A 22,285-nucleotide genomic window follows, 5' to 3' on the forward strand; every position below is an offset into this window, starting at 1 on the left:
TAATAATAAAAAAATATTTACTACAAGGTCTCATTAGTGACCGTTGCTTACTGCATTAACTAACTTACTAATAATGAACAATATATTTTACAGCATTTATTAACCTTTCTTAATGTTATTTAGAAATTCAAAATGTTTCTATTGTTATTCATTACTTTATTTAATAAAAATATTACTTTTTGTTCATAGTGCATTACTGTTAACAATGACAACTTTTGATATTAAAAATGTATTAATAAATGCTAATATTAACATTAACTAAGATTATAAATGCTGTAGAGGTTTTATTTATCAAATGAAACCTTATTATAAAGTGCTAACAGTAACTCAAATTCTAAAATAACACTGGTGTTTACAACAAAATGACATTTCAGGTCAATATATGATGCATTTAATCTAGCAAACACAGAAAAAAACACACCATTCCCTTTCATTCATACACATGTGATGCTAAAATGTTATAGTGAGAAGACATTTGACCAACAGTAGATGCAAACGTCACAGATTGACCTTTTGGCTGAATTCAAACAGATGCCTGGTTTGCAGTATTGTGGTATCTGAAGTACTTTCAGATGCTCAAAGCCTAGTGTGACCTCTGCTTAAGCTCATAAGGGCAGGGTTGCCAGATTGCTCTGAAATTCAACGGCGTGAGAAGGTTTAATAAAAGTGATGTGCTTCTTTTGCTTAAGCGTTCGACCAAGAGGCTCACCTGAGAGACTTTGAAGTCAAGGCTGGCTGCCTGAGCCAAAATAAAAAGTCGAGGAATATAGAAGAAATTAAAAATAAGGAGACCAAATTATGGTGACAGACATGTGGAAGGGAAAAGAAGAAGTGACAAAACTATGAGCATATTAGAAAACAAAAAGAGAGAGAGGGTGCAGGGAGAAAGAGGACATGTCTTGTGTGATCAGCATTCCTCACAAAAACAAACGCCATGAAAGCGCTCATATCTATTATAATGATGTCATCACTTCTCTCACAGCACTCAGAGGGGATTATGGGATAGGTGTGTTAAATCAGGTTATCTCACCTGCCTGAGATCAAGAAGCAGAAATGATTTCTGCAGTGGATTTCATGCTTTTATGAGGCACAGGCCAAGCTGGGATAGCCACACTGAGGCCCTGACCTAATTGAGAACTTCTGTGTGTGTGTGTGTGTGTGTGTGTTATAAGATTATAATGATGATAGAGTCCTCATATATGCACAGAGCACCCAGAATCTGTGGCATATTCCCAAACAAACGATTCTAAGTGTCACAGTATTGTCCAATCGATTCCCAAATAACTGATAGGTAAATCAAAAACATACTAAGTCAACATTACCGTTATCTACCTGCTAAATGAACGTGTCTGATGAGCTGACTGAATAGTTTTTTTTAGTGAATCAATGACATACAAATTCCAAAAGTCAGTTCTGATCACTGAATCAAAAACATGAAGTCTAACCAGTGCAGTCCAAGTGATTCCCCATTAAATAACTTGGTTCTCTTTAGCGAGCTGGATCATTGTAACAAATGTAACACATATTCATTGTAATCTAACTACTTAGGAGTTGGTTTAGCAACCCGGTTCTTTTTAATCAATCTAATTACACGAACCCCCCCCCCCCCCCCCCCCCAAAAAAAACAATAAATAATACAAGTAAAAAAAATACAAGTAAAAGTGCAATCAGAAACAGAATTCCTTATGATTCCCATCCTAGCAACCATCCGGACTTCCCTAGCAACTGCATCGCATTGACTAGGCAACCCCTGATGAAAAATTATGGAGTTACATTTTGCAGGAAGCAATCCTCAGAAAATGTAAAATTGTAGCTCACATTAATGTTTCATCATGCAATTGTAAATATAGTGAACTGAGCTACTAAAACCTGAATCGAACAGAATATTTGGACAACTTTGAGCCATTCTTGAGTTCAGTGCATCTCATCGAGACACCCATTTACAATCCCATCGAACAACATTTCTGTTCATCCAAAAAGCCTCACAGTCCACAGAGTTTCACATGCAGCTGCATCCTATCCGTGCGATTTGACTTTAAAAATCGGAAGCCAAAATAACAAAGTAGGTCCGATGAATTAATTATACAGGTTTTCTTCAGCAGCACATTAAATTATTCAGTCCTTGACAGAGCTCAAATCCTTCCCCGGTAAGTGTACGGCAGCTGTTAACTGAGCCGCAGCGTCGCCAGAGAGGATCAAAAGTGTTCAGTGACCGAAAAATACTTTCTCTGCTTTTTAATTACCTGAGCAAAGATAAACCGCAAGAAAGAGAGGGAGACAGACACCCTTACCTCTTTAAAAGGTGAACGACCAATATAAAAATTCAATGGCAACACACACAAATACGCTTTCAAAAGCTCAACCAGTGAACTTAAAATGTTTGTAGACACACTTAAATGTCTGAATGTCAATGCATTAGATGAAACACATTTATGCAGTGAATTGTAACCAGAACAGGTGATTTTTAGTGGATGTGTGATGACTTATTAGTCCAAAAATGACAACTGTGCCATATTTCAGAAAGCAACCCCGTATGTTGCTGACACACTTAAGTAATTAACACAACAACAGTAAAAGCTTTCAAAAATATGAACAACTGTAACATTTTCCAACATTTATGACTAATTCCATATTTATAGTAGAGCGTCTGATTCCCAGACAGAGATTAACCCTGAATCTGAACTAAATCACAATCTCATCAGTAATTCTGCAGTGAAAACCCTTTTTAGCACTAGCCCTAATCCGTGTTTGGGACTCTGGCCCCTAGAGTCTGGAGAATCATCTGTAATCATCTCTAAACCATCTGTAACTAACAGAACAAATCATCTCGGACTATGTTTGCATGGTACTAATCATGAGGAACTGGAAGCTAACCCACACTGAAGATGAAACAGACCTTGATGCTCCATCTCTCTTTATTTGGTTTGGTACATAATGTTCATCCACGGTTAACCCAAGCTCCTGAATACTCTAAGCTTTGTTAAAAATATTGCAAGCTGCTTCAAAATCTACACAGTCAGCTACATTTTGGGAGTGTTTACAGCTACTTTACATAGACTACAGCAGAATGAAAACAAAACGATATTGTGACTAAAATTAAAGAATGCATTTTTATTTACAAGTATTAAAAAGTAAAAATGCAACTGAAATATTTACATAGCTTGGCATATACAAATAATAATAATATTATAATAATATGTATATATTTTAATGTAATTGCCTTAAATTGTAAATTTGATTTTAATTAATTTTAATTAATAAAATAATTGTATTTTTATAATAATAACAATAATAATACATTGTATTATTATCAAATTACATACATGATATTATAATATACATTTCAGCACTAAATTACATATTCTAATAGTATTGTAATGCTAATATATTCCTCAAAATGCTTTTATAATTGTATTATTGCTATTAATTATATTATAATAGTAGATACAAAAACTAGCCAGAACAAAAGTGAAATACCCCTTGAAGAGTCAAAATCCTCATTTAATACTTAGATGATTATACTAAAATCTTCAAAATATATATATATTTTTTTACAAAATATATATATATATATATTTTATTCAATATTATAGAAAGTATTATTAGAATTATTATTTTTATTATTGGTACTTATTTTTATGAAAATAGCAACAGATTCTTTGGACAGACTTTTACAGAATGAAACAAAATGATCTTGAAACCAGAAGTGCAAATCAAATCAAATTAAATCAATGTGTTATTATTAGGGCTGGGCAAGTTAACGCGTTTTTATCGCGTTAACGCATTCATTAATTAACGCCGACAATTAGTTTATCGCGCGTTAACGTACTTTTTATTTTGAAAGTCCGTTGCTCACTGCGTTTCAGTACACATAGCTAGACTGTAATAAAACAACCGAATACAACACAAACCATGGGTCACAGGAGGGGTGGGATGTTTATCAGTAGGCTAGGCTACTGGCTGCTTGGGATGAGCTACAGCGCAAAACAGAAAATCATGTCCAGAGTCGAATTCCATCTGGTTGGAATGTCTTGTATAAGCGACTCCTTCTTTTGTCTAAGTTCAATTTGTTTTGTTCTAATTCTGCAGCACTCGCTGCACTGTGCTTAAAATGGCCCACAACCTTTCTTCATTTGGCCAGGACGTTATCAAACGCGCTGTTGTGCAGAGATACTATGACAGAACGCTGGAGACTGTGCGCGTCGCAGAGGACGTGTTCAAAAGGCAGATGTCTCGCAGCAGCTATCATATTTCTTGCGCTATCTGTGCTAAGTGTGCTGACTTTATTTGAAATGTCCCACTGCTGTGCAACAGGAATAAAATGTTTAGCGCACGTTTCAGCAAAATGTCTCTCTTTATCATCTCAATACAAATCTATTTATTTGTATTTTTTGTATTTTTTTATTCTTTTATTATGTGTTTTGGGTTCTGTCGCTGTCTTTCTGTTGTACTGCGGAGCTTCTGTCACGAAAACAAATTCCTCGTATGTGTAAACATACCTGGCAATAAAGCTCATTCTGATTCTGATCTGAAAATGTGAATGACCTTGTGTGTCTTAGCAACTGGCTAGGTGCAGATGAGTAAGTAAATGTAAAGTTGGAAGAATGGATAAATGAAGTTAATTTTGTCCACTCAACCTGCATCACTGAGAGATTTTTTTTTTTTTTTTTTTGGACGGAGATTCTCAGTCTCTAATGTTATGATTGAGGTTCTGGACATAATTTATATATATATATTTTTTACAAACTAAACAAAACTTTAATGTTTTATTTAATAAAACATTAATGTTTTATTTAATAAAATATTAATGTTTTATTTAATAAAACATTAATGTTTTATTTATATGTTAATGTTATATTTAATTTGATTACATTAATGTTTAAAGATTTACAATAAATGTTAACTGCTACTAACTTTTAACTGTTGTAAAAAAAGCACTTTATTTGTTTAAAGTTTTGACAAACAAAATTTTATTGCACTTTTGTTCATACAGCAGAATAAAATTACACTAAAATTTTACAATAAAATACACTACTTTTGATTTCATTATTGAATTTTGCGCATGCTGCGATTAATCGTGATTAATCGTAGAAAATCATGCGATTAATCGCGATTAAAATATTTAATCGTTGCCCAGCACTAGTTATTATATATTATAATAATGTTAGTAATTTATAATAATTCTGGGACTGTTTATCAGAAAATGACACATAAAATGCTTTGTTTTGTCCTAAAAAGCTATCTTGTAATGTTGCATAATTTTGCATCCTGTTGATGGAGATGATGCCTAAAAAGTTGAATAAGTAGCAATTCTGATGCCATGTGCACTGTGAGAAAGTGGCAGAGAAACCAACACACAGTCCAAACCTCAGCAGGGCGTCACGCTCTCACTTCCCATAATCCCGCTGGGCTGACACAGACCTGAGACAGAGAGCCTCATCCCTTTGGCTCAGACATGGAAATAGAGAACACAACTCAACACAAGACTCTGTTTGTGTGGATTAACCGCAGATCTGGTTTGGGTTTGAGAGAGTGTGATGCTACAGTTGGGTAGTCTAAGCTCCTTACAGCTCGACACAGAGCTCAGGATGATGGTTTTACCCTCGCCGCTCAAGTTCTGGCCAAGTGACATGTGTATCCGCCTCAGTGCTTCCAGGTTTGTGCCTGAGCCGTCCAGGAAACAGAAACAGAGCGCTAAAGATTTACTGCGTGGAGCAGGGAACAATCAATGGTTGGCTCCTGAACAAAAACACATTAAATGCTCAACGTAATCATTAACTAGTTTTAAACAGCAATGCTAGCACCTAGACAGTGTGGTGGCCAATATAACGCCAAGAAATATACATTAAAACTGTTGAAATTAAATTATAAAATAAGAATACGAAATGTATCAATTATATAATTGTATTGCATTGTACATATAATTATTATCATTATTATTATCATCATTTGTATGAGCCTAATTATACAAATATTTCAATGTAATTATTATTAATAATAAATTAACTGTACTTAATTAGAAGTAATACATTTTAAATAATAATAATAATAATATATTTTCTTTTTTATTATTATTAAATCACATGTATTATAAAATATTATACACTGAATTGTAATAATAATAATAATAAATTTCATAAACCAAACAATACACATATTTTAAATGTAACTGTTTTAAATTTTAAATTTCTTTAATTGTACATATTATTATTAATAATATTATTATTATTATCAACATCAAATTGCATATATAATAAAACATCATAATTGCTAAATTATATTCTAGTAGATACAATAACTAGAAAATAATTTCTGCCTGAATGGAAGCGAAATACCTCTTAAAGAGTCAAAATCTCCATTTTATACTTTTTTTTTACACTAAAAACTACAAAAATATATTTTTACTGAGAAAAATTATTATTACTCAAAATTTTAGAAAAGTATTACTAATACTATTATTGTCGTTATTTTTATTGGTACTTATTTTTATCCATTCATTTAACCAATTACTAAGGTTAAGGTTATTTAGTATTAGAATACTATTCAAATATACAATTATAATAACTATAAAATATAATAATTATAAAAATAATTTTATAACAACAACAATAATAATAACAATAATTTGTTAAATATATAAACAAATATTACATTTTTTAAAAACTACTTATATTCTAAATATATATATATATATATATATATACACACAATATATACATTTACAATATACAGTAAACCATAGTATATTGCATGCAACTGTATAAAAATACTTCGCATGATATTTAGCTCATGCCATAAGAAACACATCCAAACAACATAATCATCATATCGGCTATTAATGATCCTGCACACAAAAAAAGACACATTTACACAGTTACCTGAAAATTGGTTCAAAAGGATCCCCTAATGTGCTTTTAACCTCACTTAAATCCAGCTCACCCCATACTGATTTGTGATCCGGCCAGGAACCTGACAGCTAATCAACTCCAAGATTCATTAATTATTCATCGCCACATTAATATGCAAATGAACGCCGGATTCTGTGTTGTCCACGAACGTGTTGCCAAAACGAGACTGAATTATTAACACAATATTTAGGTCTACACATGGAGCATCCTGCAGCGCATGCCCAATAAATAATGCAGAAACTGGGAATATTTTGTTTATGGGTGGATCAAGAAGTTAGACGAGGGTGTGCTAAAGCATTTAGTACAAGTAAAACTGTTTTTTGCTGTACAAAACAGGATTCAGGGCATGTAATCGCCTGTGATGCTAGCAGGCAATTAAATTCGATACACTCCAAGACTTCAGAGACCAACGATGTGCAATTACAATCCAGAAACCCACCCAAAAGGCCTGTAAACCACAGAAAATTACTGATGATACGGGAGTAAATATCTATTCCACATGCACACTCAAAATCTTTTCCTTTCTGAGCAATGCAGAGAATCTCACCACAGTCATCTCAACCGCGCAGTAATACACGCAGTAATACACATGCTGTGATGTAAGAATCTGAGTCTATGGCCAGTCCGACAGACAAGCGATGCATCTGTGCTTCATAACAGGAGCTCGGGCTTCTCTGGCACGGCTCATGACACGCTTGTGCCAAAGGAGCGGTCACTGTGGAAATCATTCATTACCGCAGCTGCTGAAGAGGAAGACGCTGTTGATGGTAATGTGAATGCGAGTGAAGGGTTTGTGCTGACAGGGAGCAGGGATGTTAATTAATGAGCTCGTTTAGACATTCCTCAGCCAGGACGATACACATTTAACCCCTCGCTCCACTACAGATCTCAAGGCATGAGGCTGGTTGAGAACAACAAGAGGCGGAAATTAAAACGTTGATATCTGATACACAGCACAAGAAGGTTGTCAGATGGGGTAGAGTAGAAAGATATAAGGTGATTTTACTGGAATAAAGCTTTTTTCTCAGGGATCAGGTCCACTTTCCTGGTGGAAATTCAAATGCAATCAATAAATATTGATTTGTATAATAAATATAATAAAATGATAAATAAATAATCATTTGGGGCTAATGGAATAAAAATAATAAAATGAAAACAGAAACAATAAAAGTAAAATAAGTAAATAAATAAATAGCAGAATAAAAATAAATTAAATGAAAAAGAAGAAAAAAAATATAAAAAAGAAAATGAGAAATATGTAAAACTAAAATAAGAGTTTAAAAAAATTGAATAATCAAAGAAAACTAGCTAAAAATAAAAGAATCAAATCATAAAAATTAAAATAAAAACATGTAAAGGGTAACATTAAAAGAAAATGAGTGGGAAAATAAAGAAATAATAAAGAGACAATAAAAAAGAATATAATAAAAAAATATACAAAAATAAAATTACAAAATATAGAAGTAAAATAATATAAAAATAATGTAATATTTTAAGAACAATCAAAATCAGCACAGTTTTCACAGCATCCAGAAAACAGATGCAGATACACACTAGGGCTGTGCGAATAATTGAAATTCTAATAAAATTGCGATTTAAGATTCCTAAATTGCTTTATAGCATGATTTTCAGCACCCCCAACCTCCCCGCAGTACGCTATACGAAACAATCAGAATGCAGCGCGCCTAAGTGGAGCGCGAGAACAGAACAGACTGGGCATATGTCTAACTCCAGGTTCACACACACTGTCTGTGATGCATAGCCTTTTTTTTTTAGCGTTAACGGATCAGAACGTTCATACTGCACGCGGTAAAAGATGAGAACAGAAAAGGTTATAAATAGAAACGTGCGAAAAGATTTAATATCTTGCGCATGAGTACAGAGAGAGTGGTGAGTTCACAAGACACAGATTGAGCGAAAAGAGACACGTTTTAAGGCAGCGTGTATCTGAGCCTTATACAGTCTATGATCTGAGCACGCGCGTCTGGTTTTGTTAACAGAGCAAAGGAAATCTGCACATTATTTTAATGTGCTTTCACGTTACAATAATGCGCTCTCGTTGCTACTTCTGAGCCACGTACACATAACTTACTGTATACGCACTGCAGGCGGAGTACGTGTGAACCTTGGGCAATAAATATATTGGGCAAAACATATAACACCTGAGGCACCACTACAGTGAGCTTTATGACGAATGCATGGCAAAAAAAGAAAAAAAAATTCATTTTATTTTATTTTTAGCCATATGTCTAGACATTTTGTTTGACATCTTTACTTAGTGATTATTTTGACTTATGTCTGTTCTAGAGACGTTACAACTTTTTGATAAAGCTCTCATTGATTTTCTTTTGGAAATATGTTTAAAATTTATACTGAATGCATTTATGACTGTAAACCATGTTTGTGTGTGTCAAAATCATGATTCAAATCGAAATCGCAAAGCTGATCAAAAAATCGTGATAGGTTTTTATTTTGTCCTTATCGCACAGCCCTACACACACACACACACTCTCTCTCTCTCTCTCTCTCTCTCTCGGCATTAACAATAATCTGAGTCACATCCCTCGTGAGACATTCACACTTCTCAGTCCTCCAGCAGGTGTTTGGTTTATTTGGGCAGCATTGTGGGCTGCACCATCACTCAAAAGAGCTCACACACTCCCTTCACATACTGCCTTTGACATTTGCTGCCCTGTAAGAGCAGGTTTGCTCTGGCAGTTTATCAGAAATAAATGAGGCCACTGGCGAGCAGCCGCTTGCTGTGAATTGCCTGTTATCTGTGTTTCAGATATCTAAAGGTCAGAGAAATATCATTGGTGTCCCACAAAGAGAATAATCACAGACTCTCCTCTTTCTTGAGATGAGCGGTGTATTGTGTGTGTTGACCATCGAGAGCCATCCAATACAGGCAAGACACAACAATAAAGACATCAAATCAATATGAATGTGAATTGCACCTTGAAGAGGACAAAATTAGTCAATAAAAGTTGAATAAAAATAAAAATGTATATAATAAAACTTATTAAAAGAGTAAAATAAAAATCTAATACAAAAATACAAAAAATACTAAATAAAATTATACAAATTAAAAGCATAAAATAAAAAAAGAAATGAAAGAATGAAATTAAGTAAAATAAATAACAGTTAAATTTAATGAAAATTTAATTAAAAAGTCAGAAAAAAAGTTCAATAAAAAAATTCAGTAAAAAATTATATAATAAAATGTATACAAATAAAATAAAATAAATCAAAAAGAGAGTCAAAAGCCCTTGCAGGGGCTGTTAAACGTGTGTTTTTGAGTGTAAGTGTGATGTAAATGAAGGAGCAGGAGCAAGCGGTGTCTCCACAGGCCAGAGTAAATCATACATGACTCTGATTCAATCAGAATATAGGTCAGACTTCTTAAGCTGCCCACTTCACCTCATTCAGAGCCGTAATCTGCTCTCTGCTTCTTTTGCCCCCGTGTGTGTGTGTGTGTGTGTGTGTGTGTGGAGGGATTGCGATGCGATCCTTTGCCGTAATGTTAGATTAAAGCTTTTAAATGCTAAGCGCTGGAAAAGCACTGCTGGATAATTCATCCCGATTTCACATTGGAGTTTCTTTGATTCACATCTATATTCACTATAGCTTTTCTAGACTCCTCTGCCATAGTTATGTGTGTTTTTTTCATGATTTTGTGCTCTGACAGAGAGCTCAAATTACCGACCACTCATGCATTGTTTCTTCGCATGGTTCCTTCATTTAGGGGACCAAACGGTTTCGCTTCTCTATTCTTCTATATTCCTCAAAATCCTCCTGATACTTGGCCTCTTTCTCATAAGAGAGATCCGGCCGTATGAAACTCTGAGGTCCTCAGATCTGAAATACAAGTTTATTACAGATTTGGCAGCCATATCACCATTTCCAACACCAGATCCTGAGGAGCAGAGAGTATTAAACTTGTTTAACCCCTTCCTCTGTATCTTCACAGATTTCAGATTGGGAGAGCTGCTATGCACTGTGCTCAAAGTCAGTCTTCTCTTACGGTCATTTCTTTATCCTGTAAAATAATATTTATATTCAGACAGTTACACGCTGCTGTCGCTTCACAGTTCCTACTCTCATAAATTACTCACACTGCATGTTGACTTATAAACCTAAAAATAAATGTCAGACAACACATATTTCAGTTCCAGCACTAGTATCAATATTTATTACATGAACAAATTTAAAAAAAACTAAAAAAAAAAAAGTTAATTTAGAATTAAATAAAATCGATTTAAAAAAATATGTTGTTGGTGTTGTTCTTTTTTTTATATATTTATGAATATTAATAAAATAAAATAAAATAAAATAGTTCTGAAAAACATTTGTGACCAGAAGGCAAGTTTAGCATCACACCCTTTAATCTATCCGAGACCCTCGCCTCAGGACCAGGACCATGCCATCATTCACATGACCTTTCTAATGTTTACTGGCATTCTGCAGCAGACAACAGCTTTTGAGGCTTGTTTACCAAGGGAAGGTTGAAAGTAAAGGTTTAAATCAATCAAGCTGTTTTTCATGTACTGCTTTTATACACTGGCCTTTTATGTGGCCTTTGGTATTGGTCAAACCAGTCTTTCTTGCATAGTCAATGTTTTACCATGACCAGAAACATTTCCACCGCTGTGGTGACCTTGTTTAACACACACTCCTCCATGAGCGACGGCTGCACCCATGCAGAGATGTGAAAGAACACAGACCCCACCAGTCTCACACACACACACACACATACACACACACACACACACTAACCAGAGGAAGGAATCCATATCTCATCACAGTCACACGGTCATCATCATCACCATCTTCATCATCACATCTGCTCACCGCTATTATTACAAACATCTCCATCAACGACACACTTTCCACCCACAGAGCGGAAGAAATAATTAATGTCCATCATGAGAAAATGACACACACTTTTTGCTGATTAAACAGTATGGAACAAAATCAATGAAGTGACAAAACATCAGAGCTTTATAATCAAATGTTACTTTTTATCCTCACTATATTGCATGAACACTTTAGGTCCTTGAATCAATATTTTCTTTTATGTGTGCATTCATATCATTTCCTACAATTAAACTTTCATGAAAGACCAGCGCTTGCCCATTTCATTGCTAAGTGAAGGAAACATGCAGTTAACGCTGGCAAAAGGTAAAAATACTGACAGATAATTTAACATGTTTGCAATTCTGGCAGAAAAATTAAAAATGTAAGTAATGCACATGGATAAAAACAGCAAGATGATGATTCTCTGTAGCCACATTATATATTACTTGTTTATGCATTTCTGTGATCCACATACATTGAATGTGGTCAAAATCTGTCTCTAAGTGATCTCTGAATGCTGTTTCAGTCATCTGATGACAATGATATATAGCCAAAAAATATCAATAAAATAACAAAAAATAAACAAATACTACAATATTCTAGAACAGAAAATAATGGACAAAATCTAATACTGAAAACCTAAAATATAATAAAATAAGAAATATAATAACATTTAATAAGACAAGGAAAGGTAAAATTAAAAAATGAAACAATAAATTAAATATAAACTTAAATCAAATTTAATTTAATTTAATTTAATCAAATTCAATTTTATTTTCATTTAATTTAATTTAATTTACATTTTGAGTCCTGAAAGCATTTATGACTCATGAAAATGGTTTCAGACCATAGAAAATTAGCAAAACAGAAATATCTTTCAGGTTTTCAGAAATTCATATTGAGTCATGTGACTTTTCTATTGTGTACTGGCTTCCTGCACCAGACTTTAAAGGCTTTTAAAGTAATGCATCCTGCGTGTATTTATCTCTGGTTTTTTAATGTACTATGAGACTGTGATCTGAATCTGATTACCAAAATACATAAATAACAAGTATTAAGGTTGAGTGGCGTACAAAACATAGTTAATCGATCAAACTCAATCCAAAAATGATACTGTAATTGTTGCATCTGTAACACCATCAAACCAAGAACGGATTCAGCCAATCACACTGCTCACACAACTGACTAACATGCTATATATCCCAGGGCCTGAATTTCGTTTTTTAAACTGGGGGGGAATTCCCCCCTTACATGGGTCACATGGGGGGGATCTAAAGATTATGGGGGGGAGAATAACTTTTGATGCATCGATCTAATTTAATCATGTTCATTTATTAATATCTACAGATTTGTATGCATGAATTGTGCATTTCCAGTTCTCAAATCAGTTAACAAAAAAAAAAAAAAAAAACTTGAGTCTGTCTTTAGATGTTTGAAAGAAGGACAATCCATCTCCTTCATAAATGTAACAAAATTATGAAATTTTGAATTTGCCAGTTCATTTTCTGCAAGGAAATAAGCAGTTTTAAGTAACCCCTTGAGCTCCTCTTCTCCCTGCAGCTGTGCAGTTTGGATAGCATTAGCCATAGCATTTTTGGATGTTTCTGCTTCTTTCTTTCTTTTTAAAGCTGCTGTATGGCCAGTTCCATTGGCATGTCTAATTAATGTAGATGTTTTGTAGCATTGGCTGGTAAATTGTGGACTGCTGTACATCTTACAAACTGAGCAGCTCATAATCCCATCGTTAATTTCTAGCCAAGGGTAAATTTTTAGCCAGTTCGTTTGAAATTTATCCTTTGACTGCTTCACCTCTGTATGATTTATTTGTGGATCTTCGGTTTGGCTGCTTGTCGGCCTTTCGTTGTCGGACACTTTTTTCTTTGGATCGTGATCTGCATCATCCGAACTTGTCTTTCGCTTCAGCCAACGGTCCATATTTAAACTACTACGCTAACCAAACAATTCATTGTCTGTGGCCGTGTTTGTGCGCGCGGGAAATATGCCGCGCATAATGAATAGAAAACAAGGGGAAACGCGCAGTCACATGCTCAAACAAGTGGAAAGCTCGGGCGCGCGCGCCGCAGTCTCATTTCCACAAGCGCTTGCACTCTCTTTGGCGTCTGTCGTTGCCATGCAACCAACTGCGCTCTCCACGACGACAAGAAGGATCAGCAAAATATTAATTGATTTCTAGCCCTTGCGTTAACTTTATTACTAGATATATTTATAGATATATTTATGGAGATGAAAAATAATAAAGGCGCCCTGTACAGCTATGATCAGCTGTTCGGCCGAGCATTCAATGTTGTGACGCTGTAAGCTGATCAGTTGGTTCGTTGCTGCCGCGCTCTATCACTCGCACACCATAAAGAGCAAAATGTTTTTTAATGTTTCAGTTTCGTTATTACAACGACAATTTGGAAGCGGATAATTTCTTCACAAACAGCTCATTTTGACTCAAAATGTTAGAATGCTGCACCTACACTTGATAGTGTGAATAAGATCAGCGCAACGCAGACCGCTGCATTGACAGCGTGAAACATGGTCTGTCTACAGCAGCCAGGGCTCCGCCGTTTACTGTCTATGAGCTCAGCGCTGAGACAGAAAATGCCGGTCCAGCGCTGATTGAGGAATTAAATTCGAAAATAAAAGACAATTTGACTAGACAATTTGACATATTTTTTCTCGCATCTGTGAATTTTTTTTTTAATCATTTGCTCTGAGAGGAAGCAAATATATTTGTGCGGGAATTTCTCGCACTATAAAAGCTAACCTTGCGGGAATGGTTTAAATTATGCGCAATCCCCGCATTCCCGCACCGAAATTCAAGCCCTGTATCCATTCAGCAGTAGAGTACTATGTCACAATAGCTTAATGGAGGACAGAAAGATGACTCTCACTGAGGAGTACGATATGAGCAGATTCACTTCACTAACAAACACACACCTGAGCACACAAACACACACAGCGCGCTTCACAGAGCAGCGAGACACCAAAGGCAAAAGACCAAGAAGAGTGAGACAGCGCTGAACAGCATGTGGACGTGTCTCTCTCTCTCTGTGGTCCAGATGGTGGTCTTCACAGCAGAGGCTTCGAGACCCACTAGAGCGTGTATCATCTGTGCAATAAGACTGAATCTGCGATTATTTTTCGAAACAAGCATCTATGCTGTCGGACAGCAAAAGACGACAAGACAACAAGGTCAGGCCAAATCAAATGCACTAGTTATCAGTGAGCGCAGGTCAGACCGGAGGCTGCTGGTGTGGAGCACGGCTGTAACAGGTGAACCCATCAGTCATGTGACGCGCTCGGCCGTCCATATGTCCAGCAACGGACCGCAGAGTCAGTGTGGCATTGTGGAGCTGAAGGGCAGCATGTGTTTGGACTGCAACACTGCCAATTACTCTCCAGACAGCTGCCCCAGTTCTGGGTCAGGACAACGTCAACATGAACCGCACTGAAACACTAACAGAGCGACGGACTTGCATGCAGAACTATTAAATAATGCATGCAGATTGTTAAATTGCATGAAGAAAATAAAGTAATAAGTCACATATGTATATTTGTAGCAATAGCCAACAATACTAAGTGCGGGTCAAAATTATACATTATTCTTTTATGCCAAAAACTATTAGTATATTAAGTAAAGATCTCGTTCGTGAAGATATTTTGTTAATTTCCTTTCATAAATATATAAAAAAAATCACTTTTTGATTAGTAATATACATTGCTAAGAAGTACATTTGGACAACTTTAAAGGCGATTTTCTCAATATTAAGCTTTTTTCTTTTTTCAGATTTTCAAACCATTGTATCTCGGACAAATATTGTACTATTCTAACAAACCATACATCAATGGAAAGCTTAATTATTCAGAAAATAAACCGTACAATTCAGACTTCAAAAGACATTTAAATAAATGCAGCATGTAAATAATAATAATAATAAATTATTATTATTATTATTATTACTATTATTGCTGTTGTAAATTAAATATACTATAAATAGAATAAAATAAAAAATTGCAGGTGTACATTTAATTTTATTATTAGCATCATTACTACCATCTTTATTAACCATTTCAGTTCTGCATATCAGTTATTGAACTTGAACTTGTTTAAAAACAGCATCCTTCATTTTTAATGACATCTGACACGCAACAAAACAAGCTAGGTTTTATACCTCAATCAATCATAAAATTAATATTTGTCTTAGCAATTGCTAGTATCAAAGTTACAAAAGCCCATGCCGAAGGATGTAGACTTAGTGATTTTTCTATTGTGACAAAGATAAGTGTGGTCAGTGACACATAAACTCCTGTGAGAGAGGAAGGAAGGCAGTGTGAGTGTTTTGTGGTTCGCCGGCAGCTGTACATTGTGTTATCTGTGTATTTTAACTCCAGGCCATTCCAGAGAGATGATCAGACAGCCTGCGTGCTGCTGTTTACCCATCCATGAGCAAGAGCAAGGAGAAGCGCGCGAGAGAGGGAAACATGAAGCATCATCAGTCACGCATCAGCTAGTCCTGTTATCACGATGAGATCCACCGCTACTGAACGCCCCATCAGCATTTGTTTGTTTTGGCATTACACGCTCGTTCTGTCGAGAAGAAGCGCAAGTGTCTGGAGAACGTTTCTTAGGAGCAACATCGAACAGAGCAACAGTCATTCTCAACAAGGAGCAAAAATACAGAATAACATACATGCAGATAAATGACAAACTACATAACAATTAACCCATTTTACATTTTCTGAAGAAATCAGATGGTTAATAGCACAAGAAGCTACATGGTTTCATCATTAATGTCGTATCTGTAGCACAAACCGAAATAGACTGATGTGAATAGAATGTGATTCATGGACATTTTATTTAACCAACAGTGAACTTTTCAAAGTAATTGGTTCTTTGTAAAATAACTTTTAATTAATGATTTTTAATTAATGATTGTTTGGATAAATACTTTTTAAATGTGTGGCATAACAAACGAATGAGATCGATTAGACTTTTTAATAAATTTATAAATTATAATATAATACAATAAATATAATGGCATAGATAACAATACATGAATATTGTTTTTATTATTATTAAGACTTTAATTCATATTATTATTATTATTATTATTATTATTACTACATTGCACAATTATACAATTCTAGCTAAATAAGAACAATAAATTACTAAATTGTTATGATTGTTATTGTTGTTGTTGTTGTTGTTAATAATAATGCTTCTATTTACTAATACTACATTATTATTATTATTATTATTATTATTATTATTAACCCTAACCTTGTTTAAACAATACAAAATTATTATTATTTTTATCAATAAAACGTTACAATTTATATTAAGTTAACCATAGCTTTGCACAATTATATAACTATTATTATTATTTCATTTTATTTAATATTACCTATGCGTATTTTCAACAAGACACAAAAGAGTGTGAAAAACTCAGAAAACCATATCACACTTGACAGTCTGCTAACTCATTCTGCATTTTATTTTATTTTTTATATATTCTGGGCTAAATATGTAACACTGGGTTCAAGTTTCAGACAAATTCCGAGGGGAACACCGCAGTCATCCAGCATGGCTTTCTGAGGTGGATTTTTGGCCAAAACATCATACTCTTTTCCAAGTTGAGCTGTAAAGTGAAGTGGCGTAAAAAGCACGTCTAATGGACTTCACTCTCACTCATTTTTTCCCTTTTTTGGAGAATTTTTCATCCCACATTGAGTCCTAAGCCACTGGCACGCCAGGAGCGGCCAGAACATCTGCTTTAGCTTAAGAGAATCAATAAGTGCCTCCTATCCCGTCCTAATATTCCTGAGCTCTCTGGGATGCAGGAATAACATCACAGCCAACAGAGATGGTGCCTGCCTGTTCACTAAATACAAATCTATCCAATTCTGGATTACACATACATGAAACCAACGGTGTTTATTTTCAAACCTTTCCCGAAAAATGTCAGGAAAAAGAGTCTACAGTGCAAGCAGATAAAAACAAGCTGCGGAAATCTGCACATGTTAAAGCTGACCTCTGAATGATGCACGTGGTTTCAAATTCCACTGAAGCTGAGAGATTCGAATGACTGGTTGTTTTGCCAGGCGGCGCATGCCGTTTACAGATCATGTAGGATTACTGCACAAGGTTGAAAAACGGCCTAAGTATGCCAAAAAAACTGATAACACTCAGTTCTTCCCCCACAAGTAACCACATTTTTCTCATTCCATCAGTGAACAAATGATTTTTGCACATATTGGCTGCATATTTTCAAATAGATTACGGCATACTAGAAAAAGACAACTAGCCCCAGTGGTTTCTAAAATGCACGATAACAGATTCCAACTAGATTGTAAAGTTTGTTGGGACAAACACTTATGTTTACTTGAGAAAGTGAATTTTTTAAATAGCTTTGTAATCTAAAAGTGTAACATGTATTTCAAACATGTTAGAAAAACATGGGCTAAAATTTCTAACACATTACTAGAATGATTTAACATGTTACTAGCATGAATTAGCATGTCTATATAGCATGTTTTAGCATGTTGCTAGCATGAACTAACATGTTGCTAGAATATTAATAACATTTAACAAATGGCTTATGTTTTAATATGTTGCTAATGTATTTAAGTTGGCAACATGTTCTAACATTGTGCTAACTTGAATAAGCATGTTGGTAATATGTTTCTATCATGTTTAACATATTGCGACCATCAACATATTGCTAGCATGTTTCTTACATGTTTTAAAATGTTATTATGAATTAATTATGAAAGGCCTACATGTTTTCACGTTGCCACCATGAGTTAACATGCTTTAACATTATGCTAGCATGCTAATAACAAATTTTAGCACAATATCATGTTTAACATTTAGCTATCATGAATTAGCACATTGCTAACATGTTTTATTTACATTTACATTTATTCATTTAGCAGACACTTTTATCCAAAGCCACTTATAGATGAAGACAGTGGAAGCAATCAAAAACAACAAAATGTTTTAAAACTACGCTCAAATTAATCAATGCGCCTCCTATAATAAGAAGCAACATAAATATTTTTCAAGTCAACATAATTTGGCTGACTAAACAGTGTTTCTGCATACAGTGCCTTTGAATGAAACTAGCTTGTCTAATTTGTTCATCCTATCCTCCGTATCAACTGAATTGATCGAGTGGAGCAAATGAAGGCTGAAAAAAAAAAGTGTCCCAGTTTCTAGCCTGAAGTGGGTCAACAGCAGCCATTTACACCCTATAAACATGTCTGTAATTAAATAAAGTTGATAGAAAACAGCGTGGAGCTCGACAGGCGAGGTGTGAAGGGTGTAAAAGCTGGCAGTTTTATAGAAAAGATGGAAGAATATGAGGAGGGGTGTGTGGCCTCCTTCCCAGCACAAACACAACAGCGAAGCCTCATCTGTGCAAGCATTTGACCTTTTCCTGACCCGATGCATCATGGGAATTAAAACTTTAGTGAGCTACTGCGCTGTCAGTGCACGTAAAACAATGGAGTAAACACACTTGCATAAATAACAGCTGGGGTTGGTTTGAGGTGTTGGGCCAAATGCCCAACTGTCCCAGAATTCCTTTAGGGCAGTGGACTCGAATGCCAAATGAACCTCTCGTCCAATGAGGAGTGACGCTGAAACCAAACACTCACATCCAGATGGGAGGCTGTGGTTAGTGTCTCCTCTGAAATATGGTTGGATTCTCACAGGTAAATGCCTGGTAGGGGCCGTCCCAACCACAGCTTTCCCTTTGAGGGTTGAGAGCGATCATGAAGCATAATGGTGAGGTTCAAAGACGATTATGAACCTGTGAACTTTGAGGTTAAGTTTCACTTCAAGGTTCATTTTGAAGATGACTACAATACAGCCTAGATCCAAATTCACAGGTGCCTAAAGCATTAAAGCATGGAAAGTTGTGAAACAAATATTATCCCTATTTGTAAATTTATTTTTCAATATTTGTCTATAAAAACAAAAGTTAGTTTAATACGATTCATAAAAATAAATATTATAAAATATATATAACATATCAAATTACAAAAATATTATACTATACTACTTCTGTTTTGTCATAGAATTATATATATATATATATATATATATATATATATATATATATATATATATATATATATATATATATATATATATATATATATATAAATTAATATATATATATATAATTGTTAGACAGGCATAATATTTAATGTAATATATATATATCTATATATATACAAGTTATAAGTAGGCATATAATGGTATCACATTTTTTAATCTTGCGATTAATTGCTTAAATTTTTATCACGGTACACAGTATTTTCACGATATTGGAATTTAGTTGCAAAAAAAAAAAAGGTTGTCATGAAGTATAACAAGTTCAATACCTTTTTTCTTATAACAAAAATAACTGAATATTTAAATACAATAAAGCAATACACAAAAAATGTATAAAGTAAAAAAAATTCACACCAGTTAAAGTGCAAAAGAATTATAAAGATGAACAGTTACCACTTTACAATAATATCTCAGTTAATCTTAGTTAATGCATTAACAATTAACAATGAGCAATAGCTACATTTGCTACCGAAGTTATTAATCTTTGTTAAAAAACACAACTTAGTTCATGCTAGCTTTGGTTCATTAAATAACACAGTTGCAACTTTTGGTATAAAATTAAATATTATTTCAATTAATTTGTGTTGCTAAATATTGAAATTATCGAAGATTAATGAATGTTTAAAATTATTTCTCATTGGCAGTTTATCTTAACTAATAATGTAACTAATGCTAACTAATGGAGCTTTAATGTATAGTGAAAACAAACAACAACGAAAAAAAAAAATCTAAACATTTCAAACAATATCTAGGGCATGCTGTAGTCCAGATGAAAAATGTTAAAAAATATTTGAAAATAAATAGCCTATTAAGTGTGTTACACAATACGCTTCTCATACCTGCTTGTTTACATGGGAGTATAAATGCATTGTTGTGCCGCTGTACAGCAGTGTTGTGCATTTTAACCAGCTGATGGGAAAAGTATTCTTTAAATGCATTCAAAAAACTAAAATAATTTGGAATAAATAATTATTCACGGTATTTTGACGTGCCCACGATAACAATATCATGCATATTCACTACCGTGATATATTGCATTACCAAATACCAGCACATATCTAGTTATAAGTATTATATGTCATTATAACTTTATATATAAACCACACAGCAGATATATTAGACAGACAGATAGGTTTGACCTAAATTTCGTTTTTAAAACCGCCAGTCATAATAAACACATTGGCCTCCACACATTCACTCATCTCACTGACATGCACATTACTACAAAGTTGTGAATATGGCTGTGAATATGGAAAAATAACTGACTATGACTATAAGATTGCATCAAGACTGAGGCACTGTGGTGGTCCCTTGTAGCGGTCTAATTTTAACAGTGCTAAGTATTGTTCCACAGAAAGCAAAATGCAGTGTGGTTTAACGTCAACTGCTAGAGGACGTCAAATGTATGTGACATGTAGCGTGCCCCATTTACAAGTCAGTATTTATAGCATCTTTGCTCATTATGCTAACCCACCTCTGCGCTAGCAACCACACAACTCAGACCATCAGGGCACAACAAAGAAAATAAACCGCTGATATGAAAGAGGTGCTTTCTTATTTTAAACTAACTGCATATTGTCGCCTCTCATGCTAAAATGCCCATTTGTCTTAAATTATTGTCCTTATTAAAGTACTAATCAAGTTTTTTGAAGCTAGATCTTGAACTGTATAGGTTTAAAGATGGGTAAAAACATATTATGAAATGTAATATGCTATAACGATTTACTTTATTACTTCACCTAACATTTACTCACATTCATGTTGTTCTAAACCTTTATGAAAAATGCTGCTAACCAAACAGCGGCTGGTTGCCATTGACTTCCATGGTAATTATTTTCACATACTATGAAAGTGAATGGCTACCGGCAACTGTTTGGATACCAGCATTCTCCAAAATAACTTCTTTTGTGTTCAACGGAATAAAGAAACTCATACAAGTTCGGACCAATTTGAGGGTAAGTAAATAATGACAGAAGTTTAATTTTTGGTTGAACTGTCCCTTTAAATACACTTCTACTTTAAAAACAGAGTGACATTTGCATTATTGACTTTTTCTAGAAGTAGACTATGACCGTTTTGATCAATTCTGGTTGTCATCTCTCCTGTACGTCCGTCATGAAAGCGTGAGACAGCAGAGAAGACCCACCATCAGGCCGTCATTATAAAAGAGCCGTCTGCATTTACTCACCGTATCACTCGACTCCCAGCGGGGCGAACGAACCCAAGACAGCCACTTGGCCACACAAAGGAGATACATTACAGTCGTCGTCGCTGAGTGGCACTTCATTTAAGGCTTAATTTACACCCCGAGGAAAGTCAAACAAGGACGCCAGGTGGAGGACTACCAGGAGGCGAGGATCTGCCCCAAATATCTGGGTCTCCAGCTGAT

The 22,285-nt window shown here is 34.6% G+C and overlaps 1 protein-coding gene across 3 annotated transcripts in view; it reads right to left on the reverse strand.

The window, feature by feature from the left end:
* LOC113060228 (dedicator of cytokinesis protein 4-like) overlaps positions 1-22,285 on the reverse strand; it is a 90,506-nt gene that overhangs the window by 60,292 nt on the left and 7,929 nt on the right. The gene's annotated exons all lie outside the window — the stretch shown is intronic.

Source organism: Carassius auratus, chromosome 4, assembly GCF_003368295.1.
Source record: "Carassius auratus strain Wakin chromosome 4, ASM336829v1, whole genome shotgun sequence".
In the NCBI taxonomy this organism is placed as follows: domain Eukaryota; kingdom Metazoa; phylum Chordata; class Actinopteri; order Cypriniformes; family Cyprinidae; genus Carassius; species Carassius auratus.